General features: G+C 44.4%; 5 protein-coding genes across 6 annotated transcripts in view; 3 read left to right on the top strand and 2 right to left on the bottom strand.

Moving 5' to 3' along the window:
• Positions 1 to 20,206, top strand: part of LOC142150999 (uncharacterized) — a 510,250-nt gene that overhangs the window by 310,683 nt on the left and 179,361 nt on the right. The gene's annotated exons all lie outside the window — the stretch shown is intronic.
• Positions 1 to 20,206, top strand: part of LOC142151006 (oocyte zinc finger protein XlCOF8.4-like) — a 393,475-nt gene that overhangs the window by 238,983 nt on the left and 134,286 nt on the right. The window lies entirely within an intron of this gene.
• The window catches only part of LOC142150996 (uncharacterized), a 160,247-nt gene that overhangs the window by 24,113 nt on the left and 115,928 nt on the right, over positions 1 to 20,206 (bottom strand). The window lies entirely within an intron of this gene.
• The window catches only part of LOC142150984 (uncharacterized), a 343,002-nt gene that overhangs the window by 256,028 nt on the left and 66,768 nt on the right, over positions 1 to 20,206 (bottom strand). The gene's annotated exons all lie outside the window — the stretch shown is intronic.
• LOC142151007 (uncharacterized) overlaps positions 1 to 20,206 on the top strand; it is a 60,093-nt gene that overhangs the window by 3,708 nt on the left and 36,179 nt on the right. Inside the window, exon 2 of the mRNA XM_075206266.1 lies at positions 1,339 to 1,411. The gene's annotated coding sequence lies outside the window, so the exon portion shown is untranslated. The remainder of the gene's footprint in view (positions 1 to 1,338; positions 1,412 to 20,206) is intronic.

Genomic DNA, 20,206 nt, shown 5'->3' with positions numbered 1-20,206 from the left:
TTAAAGGTGCTGGAGGGGGGGACATGTGTGACTAAAGGTTCTGGGGGGAACATGTGTGACTAAAGGTGCTGGAGGGGGGACATTTGTGACTAAAGGTGCTGGGGGATGACGACATGTGTGACTAAAGGTGCTGGGGGGGACGACATGTGTGACTAAAGGTGACGGGGGGGACATGTGTGACTAAAGGTGCTGGAGGGGGGGACATGTGTGACTAAAGGTGCTGGAGGGGGGACATGTGTTTTTCTAAAGGTGCTGGAGGGGGGACATGTGTGACTAAAGGTGCTGGGGGGGGACATGTGTGACTAAAGGTGCTGGAGGGGGGACATGTGTGACTAAAGTTGCTGGTGGGGAACATGTGTGACTAAAGGTGCTGGAGGGGGACATTTGTGACTAAAGGTGCTGGAGGGCGGACATGTGTGACTGAAGGTGCTGGAGGGGGGACATGTGTGACTAAAGGTGCTGGAGGGGGGACATGTGTGAGTAAAGGTGTTGGTGGGGAACATGTGTGACTAAAGGTGCTGGAGGGGGGGACATGTGTGACTAAAGGTGCTGGGGGGGACATGTGTGATTAAAGGTGCCGTGGGGGGGCATGTGTGACTAAAGGTGCTGGTGGGGAACATGTGTGACTAAAGATGCTGGAGAGGGGGACATGTGTGACTAAAGGTGCTGGAGGGGGACATGTGTGACTAGAGGTGCTGGAGGGGGGACATGTGTGACTAAAGCTGCTGGAGGGGGGATATGTGTGACTAAAGGTGCTGGAGGGGGGGACATTTGTGACTAAAGGTGCTGGAGGGGGGGACATGTGTGACTAAAGGTGCCTTCCTCTGGAAACATGGAGATTCTCCCTCTGTACGCTGCTCACGCTGCCTGTGGTTCTCCCTCTGTACAGCGGTCACGCTGCCTGTGGTTCTCCCTCTGTACCCCGCTCACGCTGCCTGTGGTTCTCCCTCTGTACACCGCACACGCTGCCTGTGGTTCTCCCTCTGTACCCCGTACACGCTGCCTGTGGTTTTCCCTCTGTACACAGCTCACGCTGCCTGTGGTTTTCCCTCTGTACACAGCTCACGCTGCCTGTGGCTCTCCCTCTGTACACAGCTCACGCTGCCTGTGGTTCTCTCTCTGTACACAGCTCACACTGTTGTTGGTTTATACATATTTTAAATTTAACATAATACATGATTTAGTTACATACATGCTTTATCTCTTTTCCAAATAGTAATTTATATGGAAACACAAGTTTCATTCGTATCTAATATTCAGTTCCTTTAAATGTCTAAAGTGTTCACTCATGGCCTGGCTTTTCATATTTCTTATACCTATCCTTTTTTCCCCAAACAGGAGCCCAACATTCCAGGATCTAGATAAGCAGCTACGGAGTTAAGACACCAGGAAGTGAAAGCTGAAAGAACAGGTAGGAGAGAGCAGGATAGCTGTCAACTGTCCTGATTCTGTTGGGACAGTCCTGATCTTGGGTGTCTGTTCCCCTTTGTTCCGATCTAGGATCTGGGGTCCAGACTGTGCACTTTTTATATACACTCAATTCTTATATGCTACAATATGGCACTAGTCATGTCCTCTCTGGGCTGGCCCTCTAGTCTCACACTCAGGCGGCTGGCCACAGCCCCTCTGGTGGGCCCCTACCCTTCATGTCCCAGTCCGAGACTGGGTGTGGCTGCATCTTAGATCCTGTCCCCCATTAGTGTAAATATTGTTGACTTTGCATTGCCTGTAAATCCAGGTTTGGGGAAATCATATTGCATCCTGATGTTAAATCATCTGATGTGATGTCAGACACATTGGCGCCTGGCCGGATCAGGGGGCTTGCGCTACGAAATTTGCTGGCGCTATGTAAATAAATGATGATGATTGCTTACCCCCTGCCAGGAGTTATGTCAAAACTGTATAAAAAGAGAGCCGTTGTGCACTGAAAGGTATTATTATACCATCTGTACTTCTAGAAAGATCACTCGTACCTTAAACCGGTGGGAACTGTCCTTCTTAGGACACTTGAGCTTCAAGATCCTGCTTAACAACTTCTTCTCTGCTGTAATTTCTGTGACCTGCAGATTAGACCCAAGTTTAATCTTTTTTCTGGCTGTTCTGAGGTTTGGACCCAGCATTCCAGTACCAACGCTCTGCCTGCTACCTGCAGCTCTGGCCAGTGTGATAGGCCAAAGGGGAACCATCCACAGCAACCCTGATCTGAAGGCGAGAGGTCAGGGGTACCAGCACAGGTCTACCAGCAAGGGGGTAGACTAGCAGGGACAGTTACCCAAAAGAAACGCAATCAATCTGAAAGGGGATTTATCTGAGAAAATGACTTTATCCCAGTCCTTAGCAGTCCAATCCCTGTACCGTTTGCAGAATATCAGTCTGTCCTTGATGTTTTTCCTTGAGAGATGTGGCTTCTTTGCTGGCTTTCTTGACACCAGGCCATCCTCCAAAAGTCTTCACCTCACTGTGCATGCAAATGCACTCACTCCTGCCTGCTGCCATTCCTGAGCAAGTTCTGCGCTGGTGGTGCCCGATCCCACAGCTGAATCAACTATAGGAGATGGTCCCGGCACTTGCTGGACATTCTTGAGCATCCTGAAGCCTTCTTCACAACTATTGAACCTTTATCCTTGAAGTTCTTGAAGATCCGATAAATGGTTGATTTAGGTGGAATCTTACTAGCAGCAATATCCTTTCCTGTGAAGCCCTTTTTTGTGCAAAGCAATGATGACTACACATGTTTCTTTGCAGGTCACCATGGTTAACAGAGGAAGAACAATGATTTCAAGCACCACCCTCCTTTTAAAGCTTCCAGTCTGTTATTCTAACTCAATCAGCATGACAGAGTGATCTCCAACCCTGTCCTCGTCAACACTCTCACCTGTGTTAACGAGAGAATCACTGACCTGATGTCAGCTGGTCCTTTTGTGGCAGAGCTGAAATGCATTGGAAATGTTGTTTTGGGGATAAAGTTCATTATCATGGCAAAGAGGGACTTTGAAATTAATTGCAATTCATCTGATCACTCTTCTTGACATTCTGGAGTATATGCAAATAGCCATCATTAAAACAGAGGCAGCAGACTTTGTGAAAAATATTATTTGTGTCATTCTGAAAACTTTTAGCTATGACTGTAAGCTTGGCTTTGGTGGCAGGGATGATAGTGCCAGTGCATATGGACAGAAGGCGTTGAGAGGGAGAATGGAGTTCATCCCTTGGGGTATTTCTCAAATTAAGGAGCACAAAAGAAGGTATGAAGACAGCACCAGATATATATGAAGACCTGCTTAGTAGCATTAATTAATGCAAATGCCTAGGAGACTTCTATGGGGTGCTCCCATAGCACATATTAATGAATTAAACAAAAAAGGAGAGAAAAAATTTCACCTTTTTGGAGTGCCCCTCCCTATATGCACATCTTTTCTTTCCTTTTTTGTCAAATTAAGGAGCGCCATGAATACGTCTGAAACTGCTCTGTAGCATTAACAGGTGCTAGTCCATTAGATTGTGGATAGCGAGGACTGCTAGTGACATGTGAGTTGTCCCATTCATTGGTGAAAGACTGAAACTCACTACTCATGATCTGCATGGCGTTGTCAGTGAGCAACTTGCATGGTATACCATGGGTAGAGTAGTGTCTTTTCATTTTGTTAATGACTGTGGCCTCTTCAGTTCAGGAACATAGTCTATCTCGAACCAACCGGAATATGAGTCCACTAAAACAAGGTGATCTTTCCCCCTCAACACAAAAGATCTGCAGCAACGATAGACCAAGCGAGGTCAGGTACCTCAAGGAGAGGTTCTATGGCATGATGGGGCCGTAGAGAATAGCATGTGGCACAAGTAGAGACTACCAGCAGCCATAGAGGGTCAATGCATCCTTAGCCTGTTGCAAACTGGCCTCCCACCCGGGGTGCCCCTGGTGGGCCTGTTGGGCATAAAATCCTTGGAAAGCACATGGGATTACAAACTGCTGACCACGCAGGCTGATGCCCTCTGAGATAGTTAACTTGTCCCTAAAAACAAAGAATGACTTCAGCTCATTAGGCAAATCCTTGGCCAACCATACAGGACAACATGCAACAACCTTTGGTCATCACTGAGTGTAACATCATGCAGCTCTTCCATGCTCCAGGAGGAGAGGACATCATACTCCATAACATCCATGTCATCGTCAGCATCAGGGACACCTGAGTCTGTAAGGTGAGCTCGCTATAAAGCGTGCTCTACGTGGCGGTCCTTTCCACACTTGTACACCACATTGAGATGGTACCTTTAGAGCTTGAACATGAACTGTTGAATAAGCGCCGAAGCAGTGTGCATAAGTTTGCGGAGAAGAGTGATCAGTGATCTGTTTCAACCAACACTGGATGTCCATAGATGAACTTGTGAAACTTTTGACAGGCAAAAACAAGGGCAAGCAGTTCCTTTTTAATCTGAGTGTACAAATGAAATGGACAAAGGTAGTTTGGTGTCTGTCTATGAGCCCCACCCCCCCTCCACTTGTAGTTAAATAGAAAAAAGCAGCCTGCATAGACTGTACTATATAAAAAGAAATGGAAAAGGCAGTTTGGTTTCTGCCTGCATCAGACCCCCTCTCCACTAGTAGTAAAATAGAAAACAATTCAGCCGGTCTAGACTGTAGAATATAAAAAGAAATGGACAAAGGCAGTTTGGTGGCTGTCTATGAGCCCTACCCCCCTCCATTTGTAGTTAAATAGAAAAAAGCAGCCTGCATAGACTGTACTATATAAAACGAAATGGACAAAGGCAGTTTGGTATCTATCTGCATCATCAACATCCTCATTAGCGCCCTCGTCGCCTTGTATAAGTTATTTTCTTTCCGTCTCTTTAAATTTAATAAATGAGATGAACAGGTTTCCAAAATATAATATTTCTATAATTTATTAAAAAAAAATAATACATAGATACAGCCATACTGGATGAAGCAGACATATGCCCAGGGTCTCAAATGCCAATTGACACCCTATATTTGATTAACTTATTCTCATATAGAACATGAAACTCCTTCTTACTTTAAAACGCACCTTCCCAGCTTACATCACTGCTGGCACTCTATCATTAAAATAACATTCTATTGGACGATCATTTATATGGACATATCCGGTGATATTGCTAAATACAAATCATATGACCATGATCTAATCTGTTTTTCTCATGAATTGTGCAGTAATGGAAAATTACTAACATGTCTCTTGTTATGCAATATGTGTTTTTCTCCGTTCTCTTAAAGACACACAGAAACAAAATTCCAGTTTATTGGTTCTATTGAACTAATTGGTAATATAGGGTTTTTGTTAATTATTACTTCGACAGCCTACACAAATCTCCCCCTCATGCTCTTCTAATTCTAAAGTGGCATCCTCAATTGGTGTATCACCGGCTATACTCGGGCTGTTCAGGCACACATCAGCAGAACTGCTGAAAGGGCCCTTCTTTATGGGTACACTATCAGAATGCTCACAAATACACATACCATTGTTGGATGGACTCTGGTGTAATTTCTGATTCTGAGCATATATTTTCCTCTACTGCTTTACTGTTTTCTTGCAGCTCGATTTCACGCGTAACAGTAGTTGTGCACCACTTTTATAATTCAAATTACTTGGTCTTGCTTGATCACGAGTGACCGTACAAGAAGAAGGCTCAGTAACATTTTTTGAGCTGGCACTAATAGAGAAAGGCGAAGGACTCATTCTTTCTTTGCCACTGCGTGTGTAGAATGGCATGTTGGAAGTTTTTTTTTTATCGGCAGTTAACTTTTCCTCAGTTACACTTCTTTTTCGCTTCAACACAGTAAAAAAAAAAATTTGGGTGTGTTTTTTTGCCTGATTTAAAAAGACTATGTACTTTTACATAGGCTTTACCAGATGATGTACTGGGAACACTACCATCAGGACTGGTGCTAGCACCTGCTTGCTGATCCTGCTCATATGTGAACTGCTTTGAATCCATTTTAATGAGCCCAAAGTACTTGTAGTGCAAAATATTAAATAGATAGTGCTGCTAGATATGACTTTTTGCAGCCAGAAAAATTATTGTTTCACACTGGGGAATATGGAACACACCAAAGCACTTGTAGTGCAAAATATTAAAAAAAAAATGCCTCCTCTATCCTCCTCTCTTCCTGCTCTAACAATTGCTAATAGAATTGCTAGCATAATTTCAATAATAATTGAAAGAATATGGTATACAATAATTGCTCTGTCCCTGCTCTAATACAGCCTGTGACCTAACCCTGATCTCTCCCTCTGTCAAATGGCGATGTATTGCTGTGGAGGCTGGTATTTATGCTTTTCAAATCTCGCGAGAACCGAGCTCCGAGATCTGACGACGTCACAATGACGTTTTGCCTCGATTTCAAATCCGAATGGGCGGGAGAGTACCGAGCCGAGCAGGCTCGGTACTCGGATAGGCGAAGTTCGGGTGGGTTCGGATCTCGGGGAACCGAGCCCGCCCATCTCTAGACATTACAATCAACAATATGAAACTGCAGCGGGACATGAAGTGAAACGTGGCCATACCCACAGTCTTGATTATCTGGCCAGACAATAGGTTGGCATCAGTGTCAATTTTAATTTTGATTGGAGTTATTTGTCTCCTTATCAACTATGGTAGCAAATATTTCACCCTTTTCAGCCCTGAGGTCAACACTCTCACAGTGAAGACTGGTGTCAGGATTGTTTTCTGGTGGTGCATCTACCATATGGACTCGGTGCAGCGGGCTGCTGGAACGTGCACTGTAGTGTTGTCTGTCATCAGCTGTGGGCTTGGACCTGTACCAGCTAGCAAAGTGGTTTTGTTTACCGCAGGAATTGCAGCATTTATTGAAGACAGGACATTTGTGACGTTCATAGGAATTCACACAGCATGTTTGTTGCTGCTCGTGTTGCTGGAGGTCACATATATCAGACTCTTTTTTTTTTTTTAACTCTATTGCAATTTTGCGGGACTACTCATGTAACATGCATATGTGCATAGCAGTGTCCAGTGTCTGCAGGAGATGCGTACGAGTGACATCATCATAAGTCACACACACAATTCTGTCCCTGATGAGCCCACATATCTACATTTCTTTGCTAATAATTTCAATCTAAAAAAACATAAAGACAGTTGTCAGCGCTTATCCTTTACACTGCATATCTATGTGTATCTAACAAATTGAAAACATGAGGTGTTAGTTCATATTTTGATCAAAACATTTAAGCCTGCATCCCAGCGTCAAGGGCACCTCATTATATGCAGGACCTACACTGACCTATTTGCTTTAAACACCATTCAAATGCAGTTAAAATCAGATGCACTCACCTCCCAGGTATAGGGGGTTTATATCTAGCAAGGGATGGTGTGTGACCCACACCCAAATGTGCCTTAAATAGGTTTAATGGACAGCTGCTGTGACAATAAGGCAATATTTTGAAACAAAACCAGAGAAAAACAAACCCATGCTTGGTATATCCCATATTATATATGGTACCAGCCAGGGGCGCACGCAGGGGGGGGTTTCTGGGTCTCCAGAAGCCCCTCCGCTCCGCTAAAGAAGTGCCCCTACATAGTGGCACTGTACTATTATAGCAGCCGCGGCGCTGTCAAAGAAGCATCCGCGGCGGTGCTGTACCGCCATGGACGCTTCTTTGACAGCGCCGCGGCTGCTATATAGTACAGTGCTGCCGAAACGGAGCTTCTGCGCATGTGCAGCAGCTCTCTCGCTGTTTGTTTTTTTTGGCCTGCGTGCGCCCCTAGATGGGATGATGGAAACAGGTAATCAGTTCACCAGGGAGTCAATTCTACAACCTCAGCATCTGCGCTAGCAGCAGTCACGTGATGTTTCAAACAAATCGCAACGCATGTAAAAAGTTAGTACTAAAACGCAAGAGGACAATTGCTGCCAGAGTGTGCGCTGCGCTGCCCTCCCGACTGACAGGGATATCGTGGATAATTCCAACTCAATAAAATAATGATTACTCCTTTTTTGGCTGAAACACCCTATTTGTCAGGTATTCGGGATAGGGTGTAAGCAATCCAACAACTTGTTACTTGGCAGGTGATTTACTTTGGAAAGTTTGCCAGATGCAAGTTTGCCTCCAGCTTTTCCCATCGAGTGTGGTAAAATAAATAAATAAATACGATAGATGTAAAAGTTACATGTTTTAGTAAATTGCCCCAGTAGTTCTTAACAATTTTTAAAGCTACATTTAATTTCTAAGAACAAGAAAAATGTTCATTTCAGAAACTGATGTGTCCTTCAGCCCCCACTACCTGCCCAACTAACAACTTCTTTTTTTTTTCATGTTATTGCAGGTTTACTCATATACTATTACACAAATAATAAAATATCATTGTAAATGTTTAAGAAAGCACAAAGCTTGATTCTATAGGCAAACCGAGGGGGAAGGGGGGTTCCTAGTGCCTGGAAACTCTCCTCCAAGCCTGGGGCACTGTATAATTGAGGTGGCTGGACCCTGCCCCCGCTTCACGCAACTCTGCTTGAAAAGGGAGAGTTGCGTGCACCTAACAGTAGTCCACGCAGCATTGCCCATGTATATTATGGGGATAGGAAGAGTTGGAGAGCAGCCAAGCACTGTCTAATATTATAGCCACGCCCACTGGTGGCGTGGTGTGGAAACCCCCCCTCTACAAATCCTGCGTTTGCCCCTGCCAGCTGCATGGTAGTAATCTGGCAGCATATGACTGGATGCTTTCAGAGGGGCTCTGCACAGCAGTGTTAAATGCATGTCTGTTCTCTATGACATTTCTCACTGGTAAGCCGATCTCATCAATTTTATTTATTAGTGTGTCTGGATCCTCCTGATCCGCCCCCTCTGAATAGACAAACGTGTCAGCTTTATCTACAGCTTCAGCACCAGCTAATTGAGCGTGGTGTATTCCTGTACCTTTTATGATCTGTCTCAGAGTCCAACACATCAGTATACACGCCATCCCTTCTTTAATTTGAGCCATGACTCCCCGATGGCGTCGTTAAAGACAAGTGAATCTATGTGTAGGAGACCTTGTACCATCACAGCCAACCTTCTGCCACCATGTAATACTGTCTGCGTGCAAATCAAGAAGAGGCTGGAGAGCTGTGAGAACATGTCTGTACTGTGTGGTATATACTGAGAGCTGTGAGAACAGGTCTGTACTGTGTGGTACATACTGAGAGCTGTGAGAACATATCTGTACTGTGTGGTATATACTGAGAGCTGTGAGAACACGTCTGTACTGTGTGGTATATACTGAGAGCTGTGAGAACACGTCTGTACTGTGTGGTATATACCGAGAGCTGTGAGAACATGTCTGTACTGTGTGGTATATACCGAGAGCTGTGAGAACATGTCTGTACTGTGTGGTATATACTGAGAGCTGTGAGAACAGGTCTGTACTGTGTGGTATATACTGAGAGCTGTGAGAACATGTCTGTACTGTGTGGTATATACTGAGAGCTGTGAGAACATGTCTGTACTGTGTGGTATATACCGAGAGCTGTGAGAACATGTCTGTACTGTGTGGTATATACCGAGAGCTGTGAGAACATATCTGTACTGTGTGGTATATACTGAGAGCTGTGAGAACATGTCTGTACTGTGTGGTATATACCGAGAGCTGTGAGAACATGTCTGTACTGTGTGGTATATACTGACAGAGCCGTAACTAGGGTGGTGCGGGCGGTGCCATCGCCCCGGGCGCAAACCCAAGAGGGCGCAGCAGCCGTCCGCTACCATCCCCTCCCCGCCGGCATAGTAAAAAAAAAAATTACAGCAGTGTTAATAAAGATTTAAAAAAAATAAAAAAAGTCACCTGACCTCCCGGCGCCTCCCGGCAGTCTCCTCGCTCCCACTGTATGTCGGGCGTGACGTCATCACGCCCGACGTAATTTTCAGTGAGGATTCAGCGAGGAGCACTGCTGGGGCAAATAGGAGCAGCAGCAGCGCAATACAGGAGAAAGAAGAACAGAAGAGATAAAGGCGATGGAAAGGTAAGTGAAAATGTATTTATATTATGTGTGTGGACAGTCTATGTATTTGTAGTGTGTGTGGGCAAGCTATGTATTTGTAGTGTGTGGTTAAGCATTGTAAAGTACAAAAAAGAGCTTGTACTTTTGGGTGGAATGGTTTATGGGTTCTCTCCTGTTCACTTTAGGAGTGTCTACTGTGTGCTGTTTCACAGATCCTGAAAAAAGTCACAATGCCCCATTGTAAGCTGCTGCTAGCAGCAAAAGGGGCACCATGGTCCTGCTATCCCTCTAATGGCTTCAGTTTCTTCATCTATGCTAGCCATCCTGCTAGATTTAAATCCTGGGCGTAACAAGCTGCATTTGATTTTGAGTGCCGACTGTGCTGAAAGGATGCTTTATATTTTGCTGCTATGTTCTGTAGTGGGATTGAAAAGTGAGGGAGGGTCTGCCTCTGGGTGTTGCTTTGGCTACTGCTCTCTGCATTAAGGTGTGTTCTGTTTTTGGGTGCAATATTTATATTTGGGAAGGGTTCTGCTTCAGGGTGCAAAGCTGTATAATTCGGGGTGATTTATAAAATGTATCTAATAATTTGTAATTATTTGAGTATTAAGTGCATAAAATATTACAATACCTATCACTATATATTTTTTGCATACATATCAGAATTCTTTCAGTACATTTCTAGCCACACCCACACATTAGGTTGGCCACACCCACTTGTCATATGCCACTCCCACTTAGATGGGGGGCGCCGGTGCCCTGTCTCGCCCAGGGCACTAAAATGTCTAGTTACGGCACTGTATACTGAGAGCTGTGAGAACATGTCTGTACTGTGTGGTATATACTGAGAGCTGTGAGAACACGTCTGTACTGTGTGGTATATACTGAGAGCTGTGAGAACATGTCTGTACTGTGTGGTATATACTGAGAACTGTGAGAACATGTCTGTACTGTGTGGTATATACCGAGAGCTGTGAGAACATGTCTGTACTGTGTGGTATATACTGAGAGCTGTGAGAACATGTCTGTACTGTGTGGTACATACTGAGAGCTGTGAGAACATGTCTGTACTGTGTGGTATATACCGAGAACTGTGAGAACATGTCTGTACTGTGTAGTATATACCGAGAGCTGTGAGAACATATCTGTACTGTGTGGTACATACTGAGAGCTGTGAGAACATGTCTGTACTGTGTGGTATATACCGAGAGCTGTGAGAACATGTCTGTACTGTGTGGTATATACTGAGAGCTGTGAGAACATGTCTGTACTGTGTGGTATATACTGAGAGCTGTGAGAACATGTCTGTACTGTGTGGTATATACCGAGAGCTGTGAGAACATGTCTGTACTGTGTGGTATATACTGAGAGCTGTGAGAACATGTCTGTACTGTGTGGTATATACCGAGAGCTGTGAGAACATGTCTGTACTGTGTGGTATATACTGAGAGCTGTGAGAACATGTCTGTACTGTGTGGTATATACTGAGAGCTGTGAGAACATATCTGTACTGTGTGGTACATACCGAGAGCTGTGAGAACATGTCTGTACTGTGTGGTATATACTGAGAGCTGTGAGAACATGTCTGTACTGTGTGGTATATACCGAGAGCTGTGAGAACTTGTCTGTACTGTGTGGTATATACTGAGAGCTGTGAGAACATATCTGTACTGTGTAGTATATACCGAGAGCTGTGAGAACACGTCTGTACTGTGTGGTATATACTGAGAGCTGTGAGAACATATCTGTACTGTGTGGTACATACTGAGAGCTGTGAGAACATGTCTGTACTGTGTGGTATATACTGAGAGCTGTGAGAACATGTCTGTACTGTGTGGTATATACCGAGAGCTGTGAGAACACGTCTGTACTGTGTGGTATATACTGAGAGCTGTGAGAACATGTCTGTACTGTGTGGTATATACTGAGAGCTGTGAGAACATGTCTATACTGTGTGGTATATACCGAGAGCTGTGAGAACACGTCTGTACTGTGTGGTATATACTGAGAGCTGTGAGAACATGTCTGTACTGTGTGGTATATACTGAGAGCTGTGAGAACATGTCTGTACTGTGTGGTATATACTGAGAGCTGTGAGAACATGTCTGTACTGTGTGGTATATACTGAGAGCTGTGAGAACACGTCTGTACTGTGTGGTATATACTGAGAGCTGTGAGAACATGTCTGTACTGTGTGGTATATACTGAGAGCTGTGAGAACATGTCTGTACTGTGTGGTACATACTGAGAGCTGTGAGAACATGTCTGTACTGTGTGGTATATACCGAGAGCTGTGAGAACATATCTGTACTGTGTGGTACATACTGAGAGCTGTGAGAACACGTCTGTACTGTGTGGTATATACCGAGAGCAGTGAGAACATGTCTGTACTGTGTGGTACATACTGAGAGCTGTGAGAACATGTCTGTACTGTGTGGTATATACCGAGAGCTGTGAGAACATATCTGTACTGTGTGGTACATACTGAGAGCTGTGAGAACACGTCTGTACTGTGTGGTATATACTGAGAGCTGTGAGAACATGTCTGTACTGTGTGGTATATACCGAGAGCTGTGAGAACACGTCTGTACTGTGTGGTATATACTGAGAGCTGTGAGAACATGTCTGTACTGTGTGGTATATACTGAGAGCTGTGAGAACATGTCTATACTGTGTGGTATATACCGAGAGCTGTGAGAACACGTCTGTACTGTGTGGTATATACTGAGAGCTGTGAGAACATGTCTGTACTGTGTGGTATATACTGAGAGCTGTGAGAACATGTCTGTACTGTGTGGTATATACTGAGAGCTGTGAGAACATGTCTGTACTGTGTGGTATATACTGAGAGCTGTGAGAACACGTCTGTACTGTGTGGTATATACTGAGAGCTGTGAGAACATGTCTGTACTGTGTGGTATATACTGAGAGCTGTGAGAACATGTCTGTACTGTGTGGTACATACTGAGAGCTGTGAGAACATGTCTGTACTGTGTGGTATATACCGAGAGCTGTGAGAACATATCTGTACTGTGTGGTATATACTGAGAGCTGTGAGAACATATCTGTACTGTGTAGTATATACCGAGAGCTGTGAGAACATGTCTGTACTGTGTGGTACATACTGAGAGCTGTGAGAACATGTCTGTACTGTGTGGTATATACCGAGAGCTGTGAGAACATGTCTGTACTGTGTGGTATATACCGAGAGCTGTGAGAACACGTCTGTACTGTGTGGTATATACCGAGAGCTGTGAGAACACGTCTGTACTGTGTGGTATATACTGAGAGCTGTGAGAACATGTCTGTACTGTGTGGTATATACCGAGAGCTGTGAGAACATGTCTGTACTGTGTGGTACATACTGAGAGCTGTGAGAACACGTCTGTACTGTGTGGTACATACTGAGAGCTGTGAGAACATGTCTGTACTGTGTGGTATATACCGAGAGCTGTGAGAACATGTCTGTACTGTGTGGTATATACCGAGAGCTGTGAGAACACGTCTGTACTGTGTGGTATATACTGAGAGCTGTGAGAACATGTCTGTACTGTGTGGTATATACCGAGAGCTGTGAGAACATGTCTGTACTGTGTGGTATATACCGAGAGCTGTGAGAACACGTCTGTACTGTGTGGTATATACTGAGAGCTGTGAGAACATGTCTGTACTGTGTGGTACATACCGAGAGCTGTGAGAACACGTCTGTACTGTGTGGTATATACCGAGAGCTGTGAGAACACGTCTGTACTGTGTGGTATATACTGAGAGCTGTGAGAACATATCTGTACTGTGTGGTATATACCGAGAGCTGTGAGAACATGTCTGTACTGTGTGGTATATACTGAGAGCTGTGAGAACATGTCTGTACTGTGTGGTATATACTGAGAGCTGTGAGAACATGTCTGTACTGTGTGGTATATACTGAGAGCTGTGAGAACATGTCTGTACTGTGTGGTATATACCGAGAGCTGTGAGAACATGTCTGTACTGTGTGGTATATACCGAGAGCTGTGAGAACATGTCTGTACTGTGTGGTATATACTGAGAGCTGTGAGAACATGTCTGTACTGTGTGGTATATACTGAGAGCTGTGAGAACATGTCTGTACTGTGTGGTATATACCGAGAGCTGTGAGAACATGTCTGTACTGTGTGGTATATACCGAGAGCTGTGAGAACATGTCTGTACTGTGTGGTATATACTGAGAGCTGTGAGAACATGTCTGTACTGTGTGGTATATACTGAGAGCTGTGAGAACATGTCTGTACTGTGTGGTATATACCGAGAGCTGTGAGAACATGTCTGTACTGTGTGGTATATACTGAGAGCTGTGAGAACATGTCTGTACTGTGTGGTATATACTGAGAGCTGTGAGAACATGTCTGTACTGTGTGGTACATACTGAGAGCTGTGAGAACAGGTCTGTACTGTGTGGTATATACCGAGAGCTGTGAGAACATGTCTGTACTGTGTGGTATATACCGAGAGCTGTGAGAACATGTCTGTACTGTGTGGTATATACCGAGAGCTGTGAGAACATATCTGTACTGTGTGGTATATACTGAGAGCTGTGAGAACATATCTGTACTGTGTAGTATATACCGAGAGCTGTGAGAACATGTCTGTACTGTGTGGTATATACTGAGAGCTGTGAGAACATATCCGTACTGTGTAGTATATACCGAGAGCTGTGAGAACATGTCTGTACTGTGTGGTACATACTGAGAGCTGTGAGAACATATCTGTACTGTGTGGTATATACCGAGAGCTGTGAGAACATGTCTGTACTGTGTGGTATATACCGAGAGCTGTGAGAACATGTCTGTACTGTGTGGTACATACTGAGAGCTGTGAGAACATATCTGTACTGTGTAGTATATACCGAGAGCTGTGAGAACATGTCTGTACTGTGTGGTATATACTGAGAGCTGTGAGAACACGTCTGTACTGTGTGGTATATACTGAGAACTGTGAGAACACGTCTGTACTGTGTGGTATATACAGAGAGCTGTGAGAACATGTCTGTACTGTGTGGTATATACCGAGAGCTGTGAGAACATGTCTGTACTGTGTGGTATATACCGAGAGCTGTGAGAACATGTCTGTACTGTGTGGTATATACCGAGAGCTGTGAGAACATGTCTGTACTGTGTGGTATATACCGAGAGCTGTGAGAACATGTCTGTACTGTGTGGTATATACCGAGAGCTGTGAGAACACGTCTGTACTGTGTGGTATATACCGAGAGCTGTGAGAACACGTCTGTACTGTGTGGTATATACCGAGAGCTGTGAGAACACGTCTGTACTGTGTGGTATATACTGAGAGCTGTGAGAACATGTCTGTACTGTGTGGTATATACCGAGAGCTGTGAGAACATGTCTGTACTGTGTGGTATATACCGAGAGCTGTGAGAACACGTCTGTACTGTGTGGTATATACTGAGAGCTGTGAGAACACGTCTGTACTGTGTGGTATATACCGAGAGCTGTGAGAACATGTCTGTACTGTGTGGTATATACTGAGAGCTGTGAGAACATGTCTGTACTGTGTGGTATATACCGAGAGCTGTGAGAACACGTCTGTACTGTGTGGTATATACCGAGAGCTGTGAGAACATGTCTGTACTGTGTGGTATATACTGAGAGCTGTGAGAACATATCTGTACTGTGTGGTATATACTGAGAGCTGTGAGAACATGTCTGTACTGTGTGGTATATACTGAGAGCTGTGAGAACATGTCTGTACTGTGTGGTATATACCGAGAGCTGTGAGAACATGTCTGTACTGTGTGGTATATACCGAGAGCTGTGAGAACATATCTGTACTGTGTGGTATATACTGAGAGCTGTGAGAACATATCTGTACTGTGTAGTATATACCGAGAGCTGTGAGAACATGTCTGTACTGTGTGGTATATACTGAGAGCTGTGAGAACATATCTGTACTGTGTAGTATATACCGAGAGCTGTGAGAACATGTCTGTACTGTGTGGTATATACTGAGAGCTGTGAGAACATATCCGTACTGTGTAGTATATACCGAGAGCTGTGAGAACATGTCTGTACTGTGTGGTACATACTGAGAGCTGTGAGAACATGTCTGTACTGTGTGGTATATACCGAGAGCTGTGAGAACATGTCTGTACTGTGTGGTATATACTGAGAGCTGTGAGAACATGTCTGTACTGTGTGGTATATACTGAGAGCTGTGAGAACATGTCTGTACTGTGTGGTATATACCGAGAGCTGTGAGAACATGTCTGTACTGTGTGGTATATACTGAGAGCTGTGAGAACATGTCTGTACTGTGTGGTATATACTGAGAGCTGTGAGAACATGTCTGTACTGTGTGGTATATACCGAGAGCTGTGAGAACATGTCTGTACTGTGTGGTATATACTGAGAGCTGTGAGAACATGTCTGTACTGTGTGGTATATACTGAGAGCTGTGAGAACATGTCTGTACTGTGTGGTATATACCGAGAGCTGTGAGAACATGTCTGTACTGTGTGGTATATACCGAGAGCTGTGAGAACATGTCTGTACTGTGTGGTATATACTGAGAGCTGTGAGAACATGTCTGTACTGTGTGGTATATACTGAGAGCTGTGAGAACATGTCTGTACTGTGTGGTATATACTGAGAGCTGTGAGAACATGTCTGTACTGTGTGGTATATACCGAGAGCTGTGAAAACATGTCTGTACTGTGTGGTATATACCGAGAGCTGTGAGAACATGTCTGTACTGTGTGGTATATACTGAGAGCTGTGAGAACATGTCTGTACTGTGTGGTATATACTGAGAGCTGTGAGAACAGGTCTGTACTGTGTGGTACATACTGAGAGCTGTGAGAACAGGTCTGTACTGTGTGGTATATACCGAGAGCTGTGAGAACATGTCTGTACTGTGTGGTATATACCGAGAGCTGTGAGAACATGTCTGTACTGTGTGGTATATACCGAGAGCTGTGAGAACATATCTGTACTGTGTGGTATATACTGAGAGCTGTGAGAACATATCTGTACTGTGTAGTATATACTGAGAGCTGTGAGAACACGTCTGTACTGTGTGGTACATACTGAGAGCTGTGAGAACATATCTGTACTGTGTAGTATATACCGAGAGCTGTGAGAACATGTCTGTACTGTGTGGTACATACTGAGAGCTGTGAGAACATGTCTGTACTGTGTGGTATATACCGAGAGCTGTGAGAACATGTCTGTACTGTGTGGTATATACCGAGAGCTGTGAGAACATGTCTGTACTGTGTGGTATATACTGAGAGCTGTGAGAACATGTCTGTACTGTGTGGTATATACTGAGAGCTGTGAGAACATGTCTGTACTGTGTGGTATATACTGAGAGCTGTGAGAACATGTCTGTACTGTGTGGTATATACCGAGAGCTGTGAGAACATGTCTGTACTGTGTGGTATATACCGAGAGCTGTGAGAACATGTCTGTACTGTGTGGTATATACCGAGAGCTGTGAGAACATGTCTGTACTGTGTGGTATATACTGAGAGCTGTGAGAACATGTCTGTACTGTGTGGTATATACCGAGAGCTGTGAGAACATGTCTGTACTGTGTGGTATATACCGAGAGCTGTGAGAACACGTCTGTACTGTGTGGTATATACCGAGAGCTGTGAGAACACGTCTGTACTGTGTGGTATATACTGAGAGCTGTGAGAACATGTCTGTACTGTGTGGTATATACTGAGAGCTGTGAGAACATGTCTGTACTGTGTGGTATATACTGAGAAGTGAAGATGGCTGCCAGGTATTTCCTGCTTCCTGAATAGCAAGTGGATGGCAGTGATGTTACTTTCACCAACCACACATAACATACATCTACAGTTACTACAAAGGGGGTAGGGAGATGTGTTAATACAGAGGTTGGGAAGGGTGTAGAATGTGTTACTACAGAAGGGAGAGGGGGATGTGTTACTCATACCACACAAAAACAAAGGTGTTAGATTTTAGGAACGATGACTCTGAAGAGATCGGAAAATAATGTAAGTGACCATTTGGCAGAGAGAAGGAACCTGAAAGGAGCACAGGAGAGGTGGGAAAGTTAAAAGTGCAATACTAAAAGCTACAAACCTTTGTATCAGTAGGGTTAGGAAAAGCACAAGGAAAAGGAACCAGTGTGGTTTGCAAAAGAATTAGCGAGTATTGTGAAAGCAAAACAGATGTCCTTTAGGAAATATAAACAGACCCAGAATAATGAGGACAAAGAGGTGGATCTTGTTAGACAGAAGGAGGCTAAGGAGGTCATCAGATGTGCAGAGGCACAAGCTGAAGAGAATATGGCTCAGTCAGTAGGTAAAGGGGCAACACTTTTTTTAGGTATATAAGTGAAAGGAGAAAAACAAAAGGAGGAATAATAAGACTAAAGACAGAGAGTGAGAGTCTGAGGGAGACAAGGTAATAGCAGATCAGAGAGGGGTAGGGGACACAGTTAAGGTACAAGTATATTCAGTATATATCTGTCACCCACAAATCCAAAGTCTGGTATAAATAATATCCATGTACATGATACAATGACCCATTTACATCTCACATTATAGAATTATGTCCATCATTTAGTAAACAGACACAACCCCCGAGATCTCGTGGTCAGATACAGTGAGCATGAAACACGTCTCAGATCTCATCCTCTACAGTAACACAAAAGGGACGAGGTTAGTTCCAGATCCCGAGATCCGAGACACTGTGGCCGCCAGGTCCTCTGCATCTGATAACTGCTGGATGAGAGGTTTCTGCATATTCTGCTTTGTTTCTGTATTTCTGGGAGGTTAATGTGTAGGACAGTAAATGGGAAGTGTTGTTAAATGCTCACACATTGTTTCTGATGGAATACACACAGCGCACATGACAGGAAAGACAGAAAATCAGCTACAGAAAATTATTCAAAGCTATAATGTGCCCACAGGTTCCAGCATTGTCTTCTGTCCCTCCAGCAAACAGCCAATGAAAGCTCCCAGGTTCCAGCATTGTCTTCTGTCCCTCCAGCAAACAGCCAATGAAAGCTCCCAGGTTCCAGCATTGTCTTCTGTCCCTCCAGCAAACAGCCAATGAAAGCTCCCAGGTTCCAGCATTGTCTTCTGTCCCTCCAGCAAACAGCCAATGAAAGCTCCCAGGTTCCAGCATTGTCTTCTGTCCCTCCAGCAAACAGCCAATGAAAGCTCCCAGGTTCCAGCATTGTCTTCTGTCCCTCCAGCAAACAGCCAATGAAAGCTCCCAGGTTCCAGCATTGCCTTCTGTCCCTCCAGCAAACAGCCAATGAAAGCTCCCAGGTTCCAGCATTGTCTTCTGTCCCTCCAGCAAACAGCCAATGAAAGCTCCCAGGTTCCCCGACTAAAGGGCTTTCTACAATTCAGACATCAGCCCCATGCAGTAGCGTTAGAGAATCATTTCTCTTCATGAAATGAAGAAAACTCGACTTTTCAGATTTCAGCCTCATTTCCCCATATCATGTAAAATTATAATCATATTAATATATGTTACTAAAAGAAATCCCTATTTGTCCTAAAACACAACATTACATTCACTTGGTTAAACAAAGAAACACAAAAGCAATTGTCAGTCTAAAGGCATACTTACCTACTGTGAAGATCTCCTGTCCGGGAAGGGAGATCTCAACGCAGCTTAATGGGGGCATTGGCACCCGAATCGCGTTTATGGCCACACCCTCTGCCAAACCATACCGATTTTGTCCAATTACAGCAGGCTAATTGTGTCATCCTTGCCCCGCACCCCACCCACTTCACCAACAAGCAGGGCTGGATTCGGAAATTGCTCTACTCTTCTGGGAGTCCGGGAAAACTCCCAAAAGTTCAGGAGTCTTACGGACATTCCAGGAGGGTAGAGGAGCTATGTCTAAAGGTCACATAGAGATAACATGGCATGGCCATTAAAGGGGTGTAAACCTACCAGTCAGTAAGCGGGTAAAGACAGACGTGCTGGAGTTGTTGCCAAGAGACCCCGATCGCCAACTACCGACCGTTGAGGACTTCCCAGAGTCACAACCGTTATGATGACCTCAAATTAGCGGTGTCTGTGACTGAGGGGGCTTCATCTAAGAGTCTATGTATAATACTACGCTGACAATCATTATACATGGCTGCAAATCACAGTGATATATAACGAAGCATCGCTGTAATTCACCATGCCGGCTACTCTGGGACCCCCGGTGAAGTCCCCCCTCCAGCACAAACCGTTTTTA

Source organism: Mixophyes fleayi, chromosome 4, assembly GCF_038048845.1.
Source record: "Mixophyes fleayi isolate aMixFle1 chromosome 4, aMixFle1.hap1, whole genome shotgun sequence".
NCBI classification, from domain to species: domain Eukaryota; kingdom Metazoa; phylum Chordata; class Amphibia; order Anura; family Limnodynastidae; genus Mixophyes; species Mixophyes fleayi.
The sequence above is the reverse complement of the archived record's forward strand: the minus strand, read 5'-3'. Positions and strand labels throughout refer to the sequence as shown.